Source organism: Lontra canadensis, unplaced genomic scaffold (genome assembly GCF_010015895.1).
Source record: "Lontra canadensis isolate GAN:19392208 unplaced genomic scaffold, GSC_riverotter_1.0 scaffold10, whole genome shotgun sequence".
In the NCBI taxonomy this organism is placed as follows: domain Eukaryota; kingdom Metazoa; phylum Chordata; class Mammalia; order Carnivora; family Mustelidae; genus Lontra; species Lontra canadensis.
Window position 1 is genome coordinate 9331068 of NW_022631004.1, and position 18092 is coordinate 9349159.

General features: G+C 39.2%; 1 long non-coding RNA gene across 1 annotated transcript in view; it reads left to right on the forward strand.

Moving 5' to 3' along the window:
* The window catches only part of LOC116866576, a 90154-nt gene that overhangs the window by 60949 nt on the left and 11113 nt on the right, over positions 1-18092 (forward strand). Inside the window, exon 2 of the long non-coding RNA XR_004382425.1 lies at positions 11799-11925. This is a non-coding gene — a long non-coding RNA (uncharacterized LOC116866576). The remainder of the gene's footprint in view (positions 1-11798; positions 11926-18092) is intronic.

The following is an 18092-nucleotide window of genomic DNA, read 5'->3' on the forward strand; positions in this document are numbered from 1 at the left end:
TTACTTAGCTTTTGACTATTGAGTTTTAGGAGTTCTTTATATATTTTGGGTATTAACCCCTTAACAGATATATGACTTGGAAATATGTTTTCCAATTCTATAAGTTTCCTCTTCATTTTGTTGATCATTTCTTTTGCTAAAAGAAGCTTTGTAGTTTGGTCTAGTCCCACTTGTTTGTTTTTGCTTTTGTTGCTTGTGCTATTGGAGTCATACCCAAAATGTGATTGCTAAGACCAGTGTCAAGAACATTTTTCCCAATTTTCTTTTCTAGGAGTTTTATGGTTTCAGGTGTTAGGTTTAAGTCTTTAATCCATTTCAAGTAAATTTTTGTGAGTGATGTAAGATTTGGGGTTCAATTTCATTCTTTTGCATGTGATTAACCAGTTTTCCCAACACCATTTATTGAAGGGTGTATCCTTTTGACATTGTGTATATTTGACTCCCTTGTCAAATAATGGTTGACCATACATGTGAGATTTTATTTCTGGGTTCTCTATTCTGTTCAGTTGGTCTATATGTTCATTTTTATATCAGTACCATCCTGTTTTAATTACTATAGCCTTGTGATAACTTTGAAGTCAGAGAGTGTGATGCCATCAGCTTTGTTCTTCTTTTAAGGATTGTTTTGGCTCTCTGTGGTCTTTTATTGTTCCATATAAATTTTAAAATTTGGGGGATGCCTGGGTGACTCAGTCAGTTAAGTGTCTGCCTTCAGCTCCGGTCTTGCTCTCAGGGTCCTAGGATCAATAGCCGAATCAGGCACCTTGCTCAGGGGGGAGTCTGCTTCTTCCTCTGTCTGCAGCTCCCCTTGCTTGTTCTCTCTCTCTCATTCTCTCTGAAAAATAGATAAAATATTAAAAAAATTTTTTTTTGGTTCTATTTCTGTGACAAATACTATTGAAATTTTCATAGGGAACATATTGAATGTAAAGATGGCTTTGGGGAGCATGGGCATTTTAACAATACTAATTCTTCTAATCACAAACATAAGATATTTTCCCATTTATTTGTGTCTTCATTAATTTCTCTCATCCAATTCTTACAGTTTTCAGTGTGCAGATCTTTTACCCTCCTGGTTAAATTTATTCCTAAGTTTTTTTTTTTTTTTTTGCTATTGTGGATAGGACTGTTTTCTTTATTTATTTTTCAGATATTTTTTTGTAAGTATATAGAAACACAACTGATTTCTATATGTTGATTTTGTATCCTGCAACTTTACTGAAATTGTTTATTAGCTATAACATTTTCTTTTTTTTTCTGTGGAGTCTTTAGGATTTTTTATATGTGAGATCATATCATATAAAAGCAGAGACAGTTTTGCTTCTTCCTTTCCAGTTTGGATGTCTGTTTCTTTTTTTTGGTCTAATTGCTCTGGCTAGGACTTCCAGTACTATGTTGATTAGGAGTGGTGAGAGTGGACACACTTGTTTTGTTCCTGATCTTAAAGGAGAAGCTTTCGACCTTTCACTATTGAGCAGAAGAGTAGTTGAGGGCTTGCCATATATGGCCTTTATTATGTTGAGATACTTTTGCCCAATACTCAGTTTGTTGAGAATTTTTATTATTAATGGTTGTTGAATTTTGGCAAATGCTTTTTCTGCATATATTGAGATGATCATGAGTTTTTTTTTTCTTATTCCGTTAACATCACGTATCACATTTATTGATTTGCATATTTTGAACCATCCTCACATCCCAGGGATAAATCCCACTTGATCATGCCATATGATCTCTTGAATATGCTGCTGAATTTGGTTTGCTAGTTTTTGTTGAGAATTTTTGCACCTATATTCCTCAGAGATTATTGGCCTGTAGTTTTCTTTTCTTGTACTGTCCTTATCTGGCTTTGGTATTAGGGTATTCCTGGTCTCATAAATGAGTTTGGGAATATTCCCTGCTCTTCAATTTTTGTGGAGGAGTTTGAGAAGGATTGGTATAAATTCTTTAAATATTTGGTAGAATTTCACCAGTGAAACCATCTGGTCTTGAGTTTTTCTTTGTTGGGAGGTTTTTGATTATTGATTAATTAATTACAATAATTAGTCTGTTGGTATTGGTATTGGTCTGTTCAGATTTTCCATCTCTTCGTGATTCAGTCTTGGTAGGTTGTATGTTTTAGGAAGTTATACAATTTTTTTGTAGATTATCCAATATGTTGGTATATAATTGTTTATAGTAGTCTGTGATGATCCCCCATATTTCTGTGGTATCAGTTGTAATGTTTCCTCTTTCACTTCTAATTTTATCTGAGTCTACCAAAACTTACTGTCATTACTGTTATGAGCATACACAGGGAGTTGACCACAGGTCGGGTGTGTGTGTGTGTGTGCGCGTGCACATGTGTGTGTGAAGTACATGGAGTTCTGGGGGTGCTGGTCGGGAAGATCTGAGGGCAAGGGGTTTCCAGGGGCTTGTGGGTGGGCTTTTTGATAGAGTCTGTGACATGGTTATTAGGATCTTCTTCTCTTTAATGCCTTCAAGAATCCCATCTATCTCTTTCCCAGTCACTCTCTGCCCCCCAGTCATGCAGTTCATAATTCAACTCAGTTGGTGTGAGAGAGAAATGGGCCTCATTGGAAGCATCCTGCAAATCTGGGGAAGCCAGGTGTTTACTCACATATGCTCACCTCACTACCCAACCCCTTGCAGAAAAATCACTCTCTTGACCTTAAGCTGTTTTGCCTTGGGGGAGGGATAGTACTGATAAAGTCAAACTATTCCTTTTATGTTCTCCAATGTATCCAAACTTGGATTTTTTTTTCTCTCCAGTGCTCCAGTATGGAACATCTCTGCTAGAAACTTGGACTTCCACAGAGATCTCTCATTTATGGGTGATTGTTTAAGAGTGCATTCTCCAGTTGCTCTCAGACTGCAGCCAAGAGAGGCAGAGACTGGAGTGGGTTCATGGTCCACTTCAAGGTCCACAGCTGGAACCAAAGACTGTATGCCTTTTACTCATAGCATAGGGGTGGGTGTGGGATGTAGCAAGAGTCTTTCTGGATCCCTTGGCATATGGTGCTGAGTCCCACAGCTCCCACAAAGGCAGTTTTGGGAGCCAAAGACACCAAATTGTTGAGGTGGGGAGGTACTAGTGGGGATGTCTTATTTCGTCATCTTGCTGGTATCACCCTAGTTTGAATAATTTGAGGGAGCTCTGGGGCATGAGAGCTGTGCCTAATTGTTTGGCACTCTGGGGCATGGGAGCTTTGTCTAGTTGTTTGCCTTGGGTGATTAGGACAGGGGATAGTGGCTTTAAGTGTGATAGTTGGATAAAGGAAGTTGTTGGGGTATGTGCTGTGGATTGGTTGCTTTGCTTATGAAAGGTGTGCTTGCAGGCTACTTTTTGGCTATTTTAGGAATTAGCCAACCCTATAAGGGGCAGTTCAAACATATTCAAAGGCAATAGAATAATAATAAAAAAAACCTATCCTCTTATTTTGCCCAATTAGATTTATACTATTTAGTAAATTGAATTCATATAGTGTCATTTGGGTAATGGGCCAGAGCTGGGGAGGGAAGATACACCTTAATTTTTCCTTTTACACTTTTCTTACACTTTTATAATTATTATCATGTTCATGTATTCCTTTTATAAATCAACAAGTATATCCAGAGGAAAGAAAATCCTAAAAATGAAGTATAAGAAAGAACAGTAAAAGTTGTAGAGTACATATTTTTGGGTTTCATATTGCAAAAGACTATAAAAATTGCCGCTGCATGTATCTCATGAAAATTTTGCATTTGCTCTTTCACTGCTGTTTAATTTAACATTGGTAACAGTTTCTACAGGGTGGGAAATAGATTGTTTTTTTCCTCCTTTCTTTGTACTGTCAATTATTTCTCACATAAGCAGGTTTTCAATGATCTGAGTACCATTGGAAGTAGATCTATCATAACCACATTGATAATTAGGCTTGTCATCTTAACCAGGATACATCTGAATGTGAAAGTGAGGACTACTAATAATTACAGTGGGACCTCAAGCATAAACTGGAACAGTCTTGGTCCAATTGGGAAATATGTTCATCCCCCTTGCTTGAGGGATGCATGTCAAGTTCTTCAGAAAGGCACCCAGCCCTATATGATCTGGACCCAGGCTGCCTCTAATAGAACCCCATGCCCCATTTTATATTTGGGTATTACGTAACTGCATATAGAGCCACCCACCCCTGCAAGCTACACTCAACCCTATCCTTATTTCTGTACGTCCTGCCCTCTGGCCAGAATAAGCTCTCTCTTCCACAGATGATGCTTATCCCTATTTTAAGATTTTAGAAGTCTCTGTCACAAAGCCTTGCATGCCCTCCTGTGTAACCCTGTGCTATCATGTGCTTATTTTTATTATCCTTTGCCACATTGTTTATATTTATCTGTTTAGTTCTTGGTCCTTCCATTAGAGTATGAGTTCTTCCAAAGAGAAAGAGCTGCCTTTGTCTGCTTCTGACACACTATCAGATACTTAGATATTTGGGGAATGAATGAGCAAATAATACACTTCAGATCCACCTTCTTAAAAGCACAGAGTCTTTAGATGGTAAAATGACTTATTCTTGGCCACAAATTCAGTGTATCTGCCTGGAGCATCCTTTTTACTTTTCCTTTTGGTCTTAATGATATAATTAATGTAAAACATGCTAGTCAGATTAAATAATTATTTTGAGATGATGGGTTTTGGAAGCATTGTGATTTGAGACTTAATTTTGAAGATCAATTCTCTCATATATCTGTGTTTTTTACTGGTTTCATTTTTTTCTGAAACCCCTTCAGACAGGGTGACTTGGCTGGAGTTTTGAGTTATAGTTAGTTATTTTTTTTCCTGACATCTAGCAGTTGGAGTTAGAATCTGCTACACAGAAGTTGAGTTAGCTATGTATAGATATGTGGACACTTCTGGATTTAGAAGTAGGCTTACTGATTCTAGAATTGCTTATTGAAGATGTGAGACAGGAAAGGAATTATCCTAAGAATGATAGAAATAAGTTCTATCAGTTTATAGTAGAGGAATATTGCCAGATTGCCTAGTTTTAAATTTTATTACTCAAAGGGAATTTAGAATTCTTCTAATTTGATGGAGTACATAGTCTCTAGAAAGGGAAACAACCTAAATATCCATCATTGAGGTGCTAGCTAATAAGTTACAGCAAATCCATACAGAGGACTATAATGTAGCCATCAAAATTAATAAACTAGACCTGTAAGTGCTGACTTGGAAATAAGTACAAAATATATTAAGTGGAAAAATGTAGTATAATATGTGAGGTATGCCACTATGTTTTGTTTAAAATAAATAAGAATGACAAGTTAGAAATATTCAACTGTTTGAATTACCTTTTTAAAAAGAATTTTGTTTATTTATTTGAGAGAGAGAATGCAGAGCAAGAGAGAGAGAATGAGGAGGGGTGGTGGTGGTGGTGGGGTTTGGGTAAGGGTAGGGAGAGGGAGAAGCAGGCTGTCCATAAGGCAGGGAGCCCTGTTTGGGGCTCTAACCCAGGATCCCAGGATCATGACCTGAGCTGAGGGCAGACGCTTAACTGACTGAGCCACTTAGGCACCCCTGAATTATTTTTTTAAACTTTTCATTTTTAATTAGCTATGGAGTCTCATGCAGTTGTAAGAAATATGAGAGAAAGAGATTCTTCCCATATGCCCTTCACCCTGTTTTTCACAAGGGTAACATTTTGTATAACTATAGTATAATATTACAACCATGAACTGGACCTCAATATAATTCATTGATCTTACTCATATCAAACTATTTTATTTTTTTAAAAAGATTTTATTTATTTATTTGACAGAGAAAGAGAGAGTGAACACAAGCAGGCAGAGCAGCAGGTAGAGGGAAAGGGAGAAGCAGGCTCCCCACTGAGCAGGGACCCTGTTGTGGGACTCGATCCTAAGACCCTGGGATCATGACCTGAGCCAAAGGCAGACACTTAACTAACTGAGCCACCCAGGCACCCCAGATCAGACTATTTTAATTTTTATTTTTATGAAAATTATATATATACATGTTAAAAATTTACTACTGAAGACTTAACTTTTGAGCTCTAAAACACTTAGTCTCCAATTATCTACTGCTGTATAACAAACTACTCCAATATGTAATGGGTTAAACCAACAGTAATCTTATTAAGTCTCAAGATTTTGTAGATCAGGAGTTTAAGCAGGGCTTGGCTGGGTGATTTCTCTGTTCTGTGTAGCATTAACTGAGTGTATTCATCTGGTGTCTGGTCTAGTCTGGTAATTCAAAGACAGCTTCATTCACATGTCTGGTGTCTTGAAGAGGTGGCTAGAAGGTTGGGCTCAGCTGGTTATTTCTCTCTTAATGCAGACTAAAGATCTCTCCATGTGGTCTCTCAAGGGAGGTGGTTGGTGTTCTTACATTTTGGTTCAGGGATTCATGTGACCACAGCTTCTACTCCTCTAAAAACCGACGACTGGAAATGGCAGAGTGTCATGTCCACTGGGATATTATTGGTAAGCTTTTGTAGGTCAACCCAAACTCACTCATGGAGAGGGGAAATAGACCCTTCTGTGGGAAGAGTTTCAAGAAATTTGTGGTCATCTTTAATCCACCACAGCTAATAATGAAAAGAGGAAGCCTCTTGCCTTTACCTCTCCTGATAACCTGTTACCCAGAGGCTATCACTCTCAAATTTTAACTTGTTTTCACTGATACTTAACTCCATCTCTTTGAACAGTACTTAACACTGTCATTTCCCTGGATTTAACAATTTTACATATTACTTTTGGCTTCTTTTCAGGGTGAATGAAGTCTTACCTCAATCTCTCTCTCTCTTCTCTCTCTCTTTCTCTCTCTCTCTCACACACATACACACACACACACACACACACACACACACACACACACACACACACACACTTTCCATTCTCTGATTACCTCATTAGAGCAATGTCACAATTTGGACAGTTTTATATATTTGCTAATTCTATCTCACTATTCCCCTGCAGACAAGCTCTTCTTTCTCGAGATTTCTGTCCTCCTGTTTCTATTTGCACTTGTTCTAGGCCTGCTGCTGTTCTTTGTTATTCTGAGGAATTTCTTTGTCTCTCTCCTCTGTTAGAGCCTCTGTTTTACTGCATCCTACATTTTTTCTTTTTTGGTTAACCACCTCATTTTACTTGAGTCAATTTCTTTTGTCCCCAAAACTCATCTTGGGTTTGTCTTTTCTTTTTGGCATTTATAGAAGTCATTTGTCTTATTTGGGAATAGGAAGAAGGTAGTAGTGAATGTTTGGGCAACCTTCTCCAGCGTGGAAAACAAAGCTCTCTCTTCCCTTCCATGGGTGGGAGATGTGGAAATCTATTTCTGGAGAAAGGTCTTCCAGCTTTTGAGGAAAAGGAACCAATGCTATAGGATCCTGGTTTAATGGATAATCTTGGCTCTACCTATTAACTCTGTATAGCTACTGTGTTAGAAAAAGAGAAAAGATAACTTTTTTGGTAGTGGCAACAGGAGAAGGGGGACATAGGTTTAACTCGGAGAGGTTGAGGATGGAAGCAGTACTGTATATATATGGGAATGTAGAGATGAACACATGGGCTAGGAGAGAAGGGTCACTTCCAGAGAAGTTCAAAGTCACACTGTATCTGATGGGCCAGGTATTTACTGGGAATTTGTATTACTGCCTTCAAGTATCCTGCCAATAAATCAAACAGTACTGTGGGTGTAGAAGGAGTACCCACCTAAGTTTCCTTTCCTTGGCTCTATAGCAAATAGAGGAAGCTACTCTCTTACTTGTACCCTACCTTTGCCTCCAGGACAACTATAAGACCAAAGCAATCCTTGGATACCTAGTGTGGAGGTTTGTGAGTTGAATTGAGCATACTTGAGCATCTCAAACTAGAACAATAGAAGTGGATACTTAAACCATACACAACAGTAGGGTCAAAATTGAAGCAATCTAAAATGTGTATTTCTTTAACTGCTTCATGTTCCTTTGGAGCTACTTAAATTCCTGGTGATTGCAGAAAATAATTATTTAAAGCTTATTATTAGAAGATAATTTCATCTATTCTAGTTTATAGTTTCATTTTTATGGTTGTGATTTGGTTGTGATTTGGTTGTGATTTTTATGGTTGTGATTTATTTCAGTGATTTGAAATTCATAAGATAAGCCCCACCAGAGTTGTTTCTCTTCTGAAAAGTCTTCCTTCCTTTTCCTTATGCCAAAGATGGCAGCTAGGTGCCAGGAGGAGCTTGTTTATCCTCATAGTTTTGGAAAGTGTTCCTTGACCGAGTGATATCATTCTCTGTTCTTCTGTTGATCATCAACTGAGATACATACTCAGTGAGTGACTTTTATCCTTACTGCATTCACTGCTGAAATGTCCAGTCTTGCTCTTGACTGGCTATCTGCCTTACCCTGTCTAGCCTGTGGACTTTGGTGTCATCTCACCTTTCTCTATAGTAACTCAATGGCAAACTCTCTGGTTCTTGACTCTTGGTTCCAGGGGCAAGTCTAGGAATACCTATATCTTTTTCACATTGCATGGGAAAGTATGGGAGGCTTGAAGATAGCTAATACAATTCTCCCCAACAACTCATGCTTATTTCTCAGCAGCTGCAGACACCCATGCTGGTTTAGGTCAGCAAACGCTCTATGAGATGGTCTGCTTGTGTGTTCCAAAGAGAAACTGCAGTGTGCAATACAAGCCTCTTCTACACAGGGCACAATTTACCAATCTGAAACTTGTCTCTATTCTCTACCTGATTTCTGTTTCCACAATCAACTCTTCAACTGGCTAAATCTTAGGGGTATGGGGTGTGAGTTCTGAAGCCCAAGGGAACCTAGGGGTGTACATATTGTTCCTTCTTAATTAAGCCTTCCCACTGCTCAGTAGAAAAGCATGTATTTTTCCTAATCTGGTGGAATCTTATCATCTTCACTGGGAACTTTTGTTTTAGGTGGTATCTGCCATTCCCTTCCCTTGGGTGATTAAGCCTTAATGGTGGAAGGAGCTTTTAGGAAAAATAGTTCTGGATTACTGAAAAGGAAAATGTTCGGGGAAGCAGTGATTTCTCTCATTACCTCTTTGAAAATGATTTTTGTTTTGTTCATCAAAAAATGATTTTGATTACTTCTTTTAAACCCACTCTATAGGTCCAGTCCTATACCTGTTCTTTTGAACTTTTGGGCCAATCCCATACTTTTTTGGGTCACTTTTCAATAGTTATAAAGCCCTTTCTTCACAAGAACAGTCTCATATCAACAGTAAAAATGTGCAGGCCAATGTAATAATCAAAGCCTCATACGTGTATCTAATTGTCATATAGGTTTTGGCTCAAAAATAATCTCCCAAAAAGACTTTCTTTGACCATCCTATATTAAAAATAGCCTCAAGGTATCCTCCTAGCCATTTTTTTCTTTCATATCACCTTGATGTAATTAATTTAACATATACATATTGAGGGCTAACTATGTGTCATCCAGAATTATCCCATGCACTGGAGATATTACAAAAACAAGATAGAACAGAGGAGGCAGACAATAGACAAACTTAAGTGTATTAAAAAAGTATCACTTAGTGATATGTGCTGTGCAGAGAATTAAAACAGAATAATATGGTAGAGTGACTGGGTGACCAATTTACATTGTGTGGCCAGGAAATGTCTCTCTGAGGAGGTGACATTTAAGCTGAAATCAGAATAACAACCTTTTATTTGTTGCGTACCGTATAATCGACAGAGGCAAGAGCTTGTAAGATTGTATGTCACACAGCATAATTCCTAGATGAGAGTACTCATGCGTAACCACATAACGTTCCCTGGAGTATTGGGGCAACCTGGTGGAATGCTGTGTGATCCCAAGCGTGGTCAGAAATTATACCGTTATTTTTTCTGAACCAAGTCATGGTTCAGTAGCATATTAAGTTCCCATGACCCTTCTACTTTTTGATTGAAGGAGATTCTGGATGCTAGGCTGATGACAAAAGTGGAAGACTGTACTCACTTACCAAGCCCAAGGAGTTGTGCAATTTGTAACGCAATTGCCAAGTATCTGCAGATGATGTAGCATCTGAGAAATGGTATCGGCATGGAAGAAGTAAGGAACTTAGGCTCCCTTCTACCAGATGGATTTTAAGTCCAGGTATATTTGGAATGGAGCACTAGTGGAAGGGGAGGAGTTGGAAAACGGTCTACCATTTTATAGATTCTTTATGGACACACACAGAGGAAGGGAAGGGAAGGGAAGAGAAGCATGCTGGACAACAGCTTCAAGGCTTACTCTTCACCAGCAACCCTGACTGATAGGTTTGGAACAGTGAGGAAGACTCTTTAATGTGGAACAGCTATGAGATTGGGAGATGTTTATAAAATAAAGGCTTTTAGGCATAGTTACATAGTTGGTATGCAGCTCCAGCTTATTGGAAATTTATTTGCCCTGATAGGTTCTATAAGAAAACATGAACATGTAATGAAATAATTTTGGTTTTTCTTGTGTATTTATTGTATAACTGTGATGATTAATTTTATGTGTCAATTTTATTTTCACTTTCCTGGGCTAAGAGTTGCTCCACTGATAAAACATTATTTCTGAAAAACAAAACAAAACAAAACAAAAAAAAACCCAAAACAACAACAATAACAACAAAACCCCAACATTATTTCTGGGTGTGTCTATGAGAATGTATCTGGAGGAGATTAGCATTTGAATGAACAGTCTTATCTGTGTCCCTCTAGCTAGGAAACCAAAGTGGAGAGATCATTAATACACATGCACTTGGTATCTTTCCAGGTTGTTCTTGTAAGGTTTGGTTTAAAAATGACATTCTTCTACCTGCAGTACAAACAGGCTCTGTTCTTGTCTGTAAGCCTAAAACATAGACAAAGGACATTCATAGGTTGGCAGATGTACAGCGTAGCCTTGTTTGTGGTAGTAAAGGACTAAATACATTAAACGTAAGATAATAGGAGATCACATGCCTGAAGAGATGGATGCTATTGATTAATCAGTAAGGAAGAATCTTCCTTCTTCCCTCCCTCCCATCCCTTCTCTCCTCTCTCCCTTCCTTTTTTTTTCTTTCACGTTCATATAGTTGACACACAGAGTTTTTTAGTTTCAAATCTTTCCTTCTACTAAAGGCTGCCATATTTGACTCTACTCATCTTCTCTGGGCATTTGATCCATCAATTACCTTCTTTTTTTTCACCCCTCCATGACCTCTCCTTTTCACTGGCCTCAATTCTTCCACCTAAAAGTGCTGAGGTGGTTTTTCTCTTAAAGAAACAAAAGCCTTTCCTTTGACCCTGCTGTTTTGTCAAGTCACCATCCTAGTTCTCTGGGACTCTCATCATCCAGTCCTCTGAAAGAGTAGTCTGTGCTTGCTACCTGCACTTCCCAACCTAGAGCTGACTAATCTGGTTACCTCTCTCACTGATTTCCAGCTTCATAAATGGCTGATGCTTTCATCTTGCAGACACTTGGGAGAGGTATGTTCTTCTAAGCGTAAGGACAGTCGCATTCCATTAGAAGTAATGTCAGACACACAGAAAACCTTAGAGTTTGCAGTGGAGCTCCCAGAGTGGTCTGTGTGAGCACCCAACAGAAAACATGCTCTTTGACAGCCAATGGGACCGAAGTTGAGGGTGAGGAAGTTTGGACTGCCGATTAGTGAAGAGATCTCATACATCCTAAGATGCCCCAGATAGAGAAATCAAGAGTAGTTTCAAACATGAGCCCCAATTCAGTATGCTAAAGAATCTAACATGTTCATTGTTGGAATTTGCCAATCACATTCAGCCGTGAAATAAAAAGTGTGCTCTCTTTGGTCAGGTTCCTCCAGAAGCAGTCTTCAAGCCAAGAATTGAGCATAAGTGGTTTGCTAATACCCAGCCCCAGAAGAAGAAACCAGTAAGGGAGTAGAAGAAGCAGACTGAGGAGAGGGAAGAACCTAAGAGAGGTGAGCTTTCAGGTAAAGTCACAGACTCAGCCCCATTTCCTGGGTGCTGGGTATTAGCCCCACCTGAGGCACAAGAGCTGGACTTGGTCCCCTCACACCAGTAAGTCGTTGTCCACAGGTCATGGTGGGGGGGTCATAGGTGGACATAAGATTCCCGGTTACTTCCTCTGCTCCTTATAAGCTAGGGGGCTCTGATGTCCAAGGACAGGTACAAATAGTAGCAAAAACCATGAAGCTAGGGATGGGTGAACAGAGACGGTACAAGGGATCCAGGAGGATCTGATCAGGTCTCCAACAGCATCTGTACATATGTCTAAAGGTATATATGCTCCCTCAATGTGACCGTGCCTGTGGACAGTGGTATAACTGCAAGGCACCCGGAGCCCTGAAGTAATCACAGCTCCACCCAGACCTGGTGGGGACAGTCTGGCAGTACGTAAGGACAGTATCAGTGAAAAATCCCAGTGACCCAGCAGCAATCCTACTCTTTTTTAATTGTCCCAGGGAAATCACATAAGTCTCCATGAAGTCTTGTACAAAGATGTACGGTGGAGCCTTGTTTGTGGTACCAAAGGACTAGATAAATAAATGTAAGATATATATGTAAATACAAACATGTGATTATAATATATGCAAATATAATGTAAACAATCTATGTAAATATATTTGCATATATGTCTTATGTTATATTTAAAGTCTCATGTATAAAAATTTCCCCTCCGAATACATGGATCATTCATTAATTATTATTTTGTTCTGAAAGAGCTTTAAATATATTATAGATCTATTTTGTGTATGATTTTATAATTTGAAAAGCAAAAATTCTTTTGAAAGAAAGTACTAAAAATTGAAGAATTAACTAAGCTAAAAATGTGAAAAAGCAGCAGAAATCAGGAGTGGCAGGATATATGGACAGTATCCTCAAAAAAGAGAGGAAGTGGTGCAGCTGTTCTCCCTTCCCCTTTCTAAGGCCATGTGGGGTTTCCTTTGGGAAGTCACCCTTCCCCCCATCCCACCTCCCTGTTGGCCCTGTTTGGCCTTAATTGATCAGCAGAAATCTATCCCTCCCAACAAGGTCCTGCCTGGGAGTGAAGAGAAGCGATCCAGGCCTGACCCCATTAGGCTTAGTAACGTAGACAAAAGACTGGATCAAAGAGATCAGGTTTGCATTAGGCACAAATGTACACCTGAAAAGCCTAAAAGGGCCCATATGTTCCCTTCACCTGATCACATTTACTAGATTTTCTTATTTCAAGATATTTAAAAACCCTAAGCATTTAATTACAGTTACTCTCAATAGTCACAATTCAAGAAAAATGAAGAGCTCATGTTCATAGAGAAATGGCTTTATTCTGTGAAAACGTGCATAAGTGGAGTGAGTCAGGGCTATGTCCTGTAGGTGCTGGGGCCTGTGATTTGACTGATCATATGATACTTGGCAGCCTGGGCGGCACGCATTACTGTCTCCCATCTGGGACAAATCTGTCACACAACTCTCAAAGGCAGTTGTAGCTATCATCATAGAATCCAATTCAAACAAAAGATGGTCAGCTCCACGTAGATAAATTAGGAAAGAGGACTGTGGTTTAAGGCCAGGAAGGAAAAATTTGTGGAATACTCTATATTTCCTCAGGAGATTCCAGTACTCATCTTATTATATCTAGGTTTAGCAATGCCATTCCTAATTTGTTACCTCCCAGGAAGAAACAAGGACATCAACTGAATAATACTGTTGTTAAAGGTTGGGAAACCGTGAGGTATTAGGACTTCTGCCTTCATCAAAGCAAAAGTGATCCATGCTAGTTTGCTTCAGGAGCAAAGCCCCACTTTGCAGTTACAATGTTATTATTATTATTTTTAAAGATTTTATTTATTTATTTGAGAGTGAGACAGTGAGAGAGAACATGAGAGGGGAGAAGGTCAAGAGGGAGAAGCAGACTCCCCATGGATCTGGGAGCCCAATTTGGGACTCGATCCAGGGACTCCAGGATCATGACCTGAGCTAAAGGCAGCTACTTAACCAATTGAGCCACCCAGGTGCCCTGTTATTTTTGGGTTCTTGATTATTCCCTCATTCTAGGAACTGTAGCCTCTCCTTTCAGTTTTGGAAACACAAAAGTCAGAGTATTGGTCCTGACCAAATATAGACACTAGTTTGTCTTTGTAAGTACTTAGGCAAAAGTGTGACAGAGGCTTCTCCAAATATAAGATTATTTTTTAAAAAATGGGGCAGTTTTCAATATGAAGACCCCACTGGAATTTCAGAGACAACTGCATATGGTGGACTTGTGCCACCATAACTTCGCTTGTCTGAGGTATGGAAAAAAATCAATCAATAGAGTGCTGTACCAGATTATGTTACAAATGAAGGAATCGTAGTCTCAGAATTTCGGGCCTGGAGAGGCTTGGGAATACTGGTAGTGCATTTTCTTCACTCCACACCTATATATTTTTTAATACTATTTATGGACTAGTAATATTGAAAATAATGATAGAGATAATAGACAAGCAAAAGATTCATATTTGTCTTGGTTCTGTCCTGGATTTAATCTCCAATTTGTTTTATTACCTTAATAATTTTAAATGCATTGATATTGTTTATTTTTGAATAGAGAATAATATGTATTTACAGGCTTAAAAAAGCTCATAATGTACAGATAGTAGTCTGTTGCTTTTTATTATGCCATTCTCCTGGCAATGACGTATTTTTGCATTAAGATAAGAATCACAGAAGCAAGAACACTTACACGGTGTTTTTTCACTAATGTCACCAGCTGGAGTTTAAAGAATTTTGACTACTTTGTCTTTGTGCCTTTATAGGCCTCTGTGCTGACATCTACTGAGTCATCACTAAGCACTTCGGTGCATTTATTTATTTATACATCTGGTTTCATATTCCCGGCACAACTCGCACAGTGTAATAATGGAGGGTATTCACTATATTTGTACTGGGTGAAAAGATAAATCAAGAAGGAGAAGGAAGGAGGGAAGAAAAGGTAGAGCGTAGGGAGTTTTTAGGGCAGTGAAACGATTCTGAATGATCCTGTCATGGTGATAAACTGTCACTATACACTTATCAAAATCCATGCAATGTACAATATAGTGAACCCCAATGTAAACTATGCACTTTAGTTGATACGATTGTATGAATATTGCCTCAGCAAGTACACCATGCTAACACAAAAGGAAGTAATAGGGAGAACTCTTTGTTTTATAAGACTTTATTTATTTATTTGAGAGAGAGATATATCACACATGAGAGAGCACAAGCCGGGGGAGCAGTAGGCAGAGGGAGAAGCAGGCTCCTTGGTTGAGCAACCTGAGCCAAAGGCAGATGCTTAACCGCTTAACTGACTGGCCTACCCAGGTGATGTGGGAGAACTCTTTGTAGGGAAAGGGGAAAAGAGGGCATGTGGGAATTGTCTGTACTTTCCAATCCACTCTAAAACTCTGAAAAATATGAGGTCTCTGAATTTAAGCAGTAAAAAGAAACAAACCAAGATAATTTAGATGAGATGTTCTTAGAATGTATGTATTGTAAGCAACAAAAACCAAATGCAGTTAGCATAGGCACAAAAGTAAATATGTTGGTTTGCTTACTGAAGTCATGGGAATGCATCAGGGAAAACTGGCACCAAGAACTTCTGTGCCCTCTTCCATCTTTGTAACACTCTAGGTTGACGTCCCTCATAATGCCCAAAGCATGGTGGCCAGCACCTCCCAGGCTCGTGACCTACTAGGTGTGCCGCAGGGGGAAAGGGCTCTTTCCTACTTTAGTTGTTCCTGAGAAAACTCCCCAGGGGATGCTGGCAAATTAGCTTGGAAATGTGAATATCTTTAGACCATTTATGGGGGTCGAGAGACCAGATCCAATTATGGTATAATATGTACAAGGCTGGAAACAAGTAGGCATCATAGAAGCCTACACACATACACACACACACACACACACACACACACACACACACACACCATGACAGCTCAAAGGATGGGGCTGTCTTTAACAGAGCTGTGATGGTTAACATTATATGTCAACTTGACTGGGCCAAGAGACACCCAGAAAGCTGGTAAGATATCACTTCTGGGTATGCTGGTGAGGATATTTCCAGAAGAGATTAATATTGAAATCAGGAGGTTGAGTAAAGCAAATCTGCTCTCACTGGTGTGGGCAGGGATCCTCCATCTATAGAGGGCCCCAAAAGAGCAAAAGGTCAGAGGAAGGGTGAGTTCTCTGTCTTTTCTTGACACGGGATATCCATCTTCTCCTGCCCTTGGACTTTGTGCTCCTGGCTACTGGGCCTTTGGACTCTGGGACTTTGACCAGTAGGCTGCCCCATGGTTCCTAGGCTTTGGGCTTCAGACTGGGAGTTATACCATCCGCTCCCATTTTTTTTCCCAGGCCTTTGGACTTGGACTGAATTACATTACAGGCTTTTCTGGTTCTCCAGCTTGTAGATGGCAGATCATGCATATTTCAGACTCCATAATCACGTGAGCCAATTCCCATAATAAATTTCCTCTTCTGTCTATCCATCTAGCTAGCTAGCTATCATCTATCTATCTAATATGTCCTATTGCTTTGGCGTTCTCCAGAGAAAAACCCTGACTAATACATGAGCGGAGGAATATTAGGGTAGCCCAAGTAGAGAGATATGAGTAGCTTAGTTTTAGATACAGTGTGTCTGTTAGCCATTCAATTGGAGATGTCAAATAAGTGCTTGGGTATACGTGAGTCTCCTCGTCCAGCTATCCACCTGATGCACTGTTTATTGTCCAGCTCCTTCGTCTAGAATGCCAGCTCCATGAGGGCGGGAACTCTGCCTGTTTTGTTCACTGCTATGTCCCCAGTACCTAGAAGAATGACTGGGGCAAAGTAGATGCTTAGTAAAATATACTGGAAATGTGAATGAAGGAATGGATGAAAGAGTTAAGTGTTCTGTATGACAAAGTAGGTTGCGAATAGGATACAGTTAGGAAGTGTCTGTTTGAAAGTTAAATTGCTTGCTGAGCTATTACTAAGACGATATTAGCAATAGGCATCATGTAATCAACATTTTCTGTGTAGAACTATGTAGAAATGAAGAGACACTTGCAAGGCTTCTGTAAACTTTTATTTTATACTTATGGGCCACTGCCAATGCAGGGGCCTTGGCTTCTGGCTCATTTCTACAGATTTGCTTGGGAAGGTGTGATAAAGTTAAAAACTGGAAATACTCCTTTTGGTAAACCATGGCTACTTACTGGTCCATAAGCAAAATGCACATTGAAGCCTGTGTGTTATTCAGAATCTATGATTTTCTGAACTGATGAAATGTATCTTCATATGCAAGAGACAACCACATCTTAAAAAAGAAGATAATTGTCTAAACAAAATGCTGTGAACTTTGGCTTATATTATAGGTATATATCACTGCACATGATGCACCAGTAAGTTATGGAATCCGACTGCTAACACATAAAGGAGCCCTGCAATTGGATCAACTGGAACCTGATATCATTTTATACACAACTACGCTAAAATGTAGCCCAACAAGTCAGCTTAGCTAATTTATCATCAGCAATCTGTCTGTGAAGTCTGATAGGAAACATCGGACCTCTTGTCAGTCTCATCAGCATACTGAGTTGAGGAACCAAGACAATATAATACTTCAATATTTAATGACTTTTGCTCTAGCACAGGAAAAAGTACAATCCCAGATGCTGTTTTATCAAATGAACCCACCAACCAGCTCAACAAACACTATTGTTAACCCATGGTTCGTCCCCGTTCATGCTGCCTCCCATATCCCATTTGTAATGGTGTCATGTTCACAGGAATTATGACACAGATAGATTAAAACTAAGACCAGCGGTCATGATAAGCAACCACTTAGATTCCACTTAGAGTATGTCCTGCGATACGATTACAGGTCAGTGTTATTAGATTACATTAAATCCATACATACCATAACACACATGCATATATCACACACACAAGTACATTCCATAAAGACAATCACAGAAAAGTTGGCTAAAAAAATGTACAGTTGTTTATATATATTTATATACACCACAGTAAAAGATTTTCTGCTGTACTCACAGTCTGTAAACATCTTAGAACATGCCCAGCAAAAGTCACTGTGGGCCCTTTGAAATGGTGACCATGTGAGGAGTGGGGGTCGGGGAGG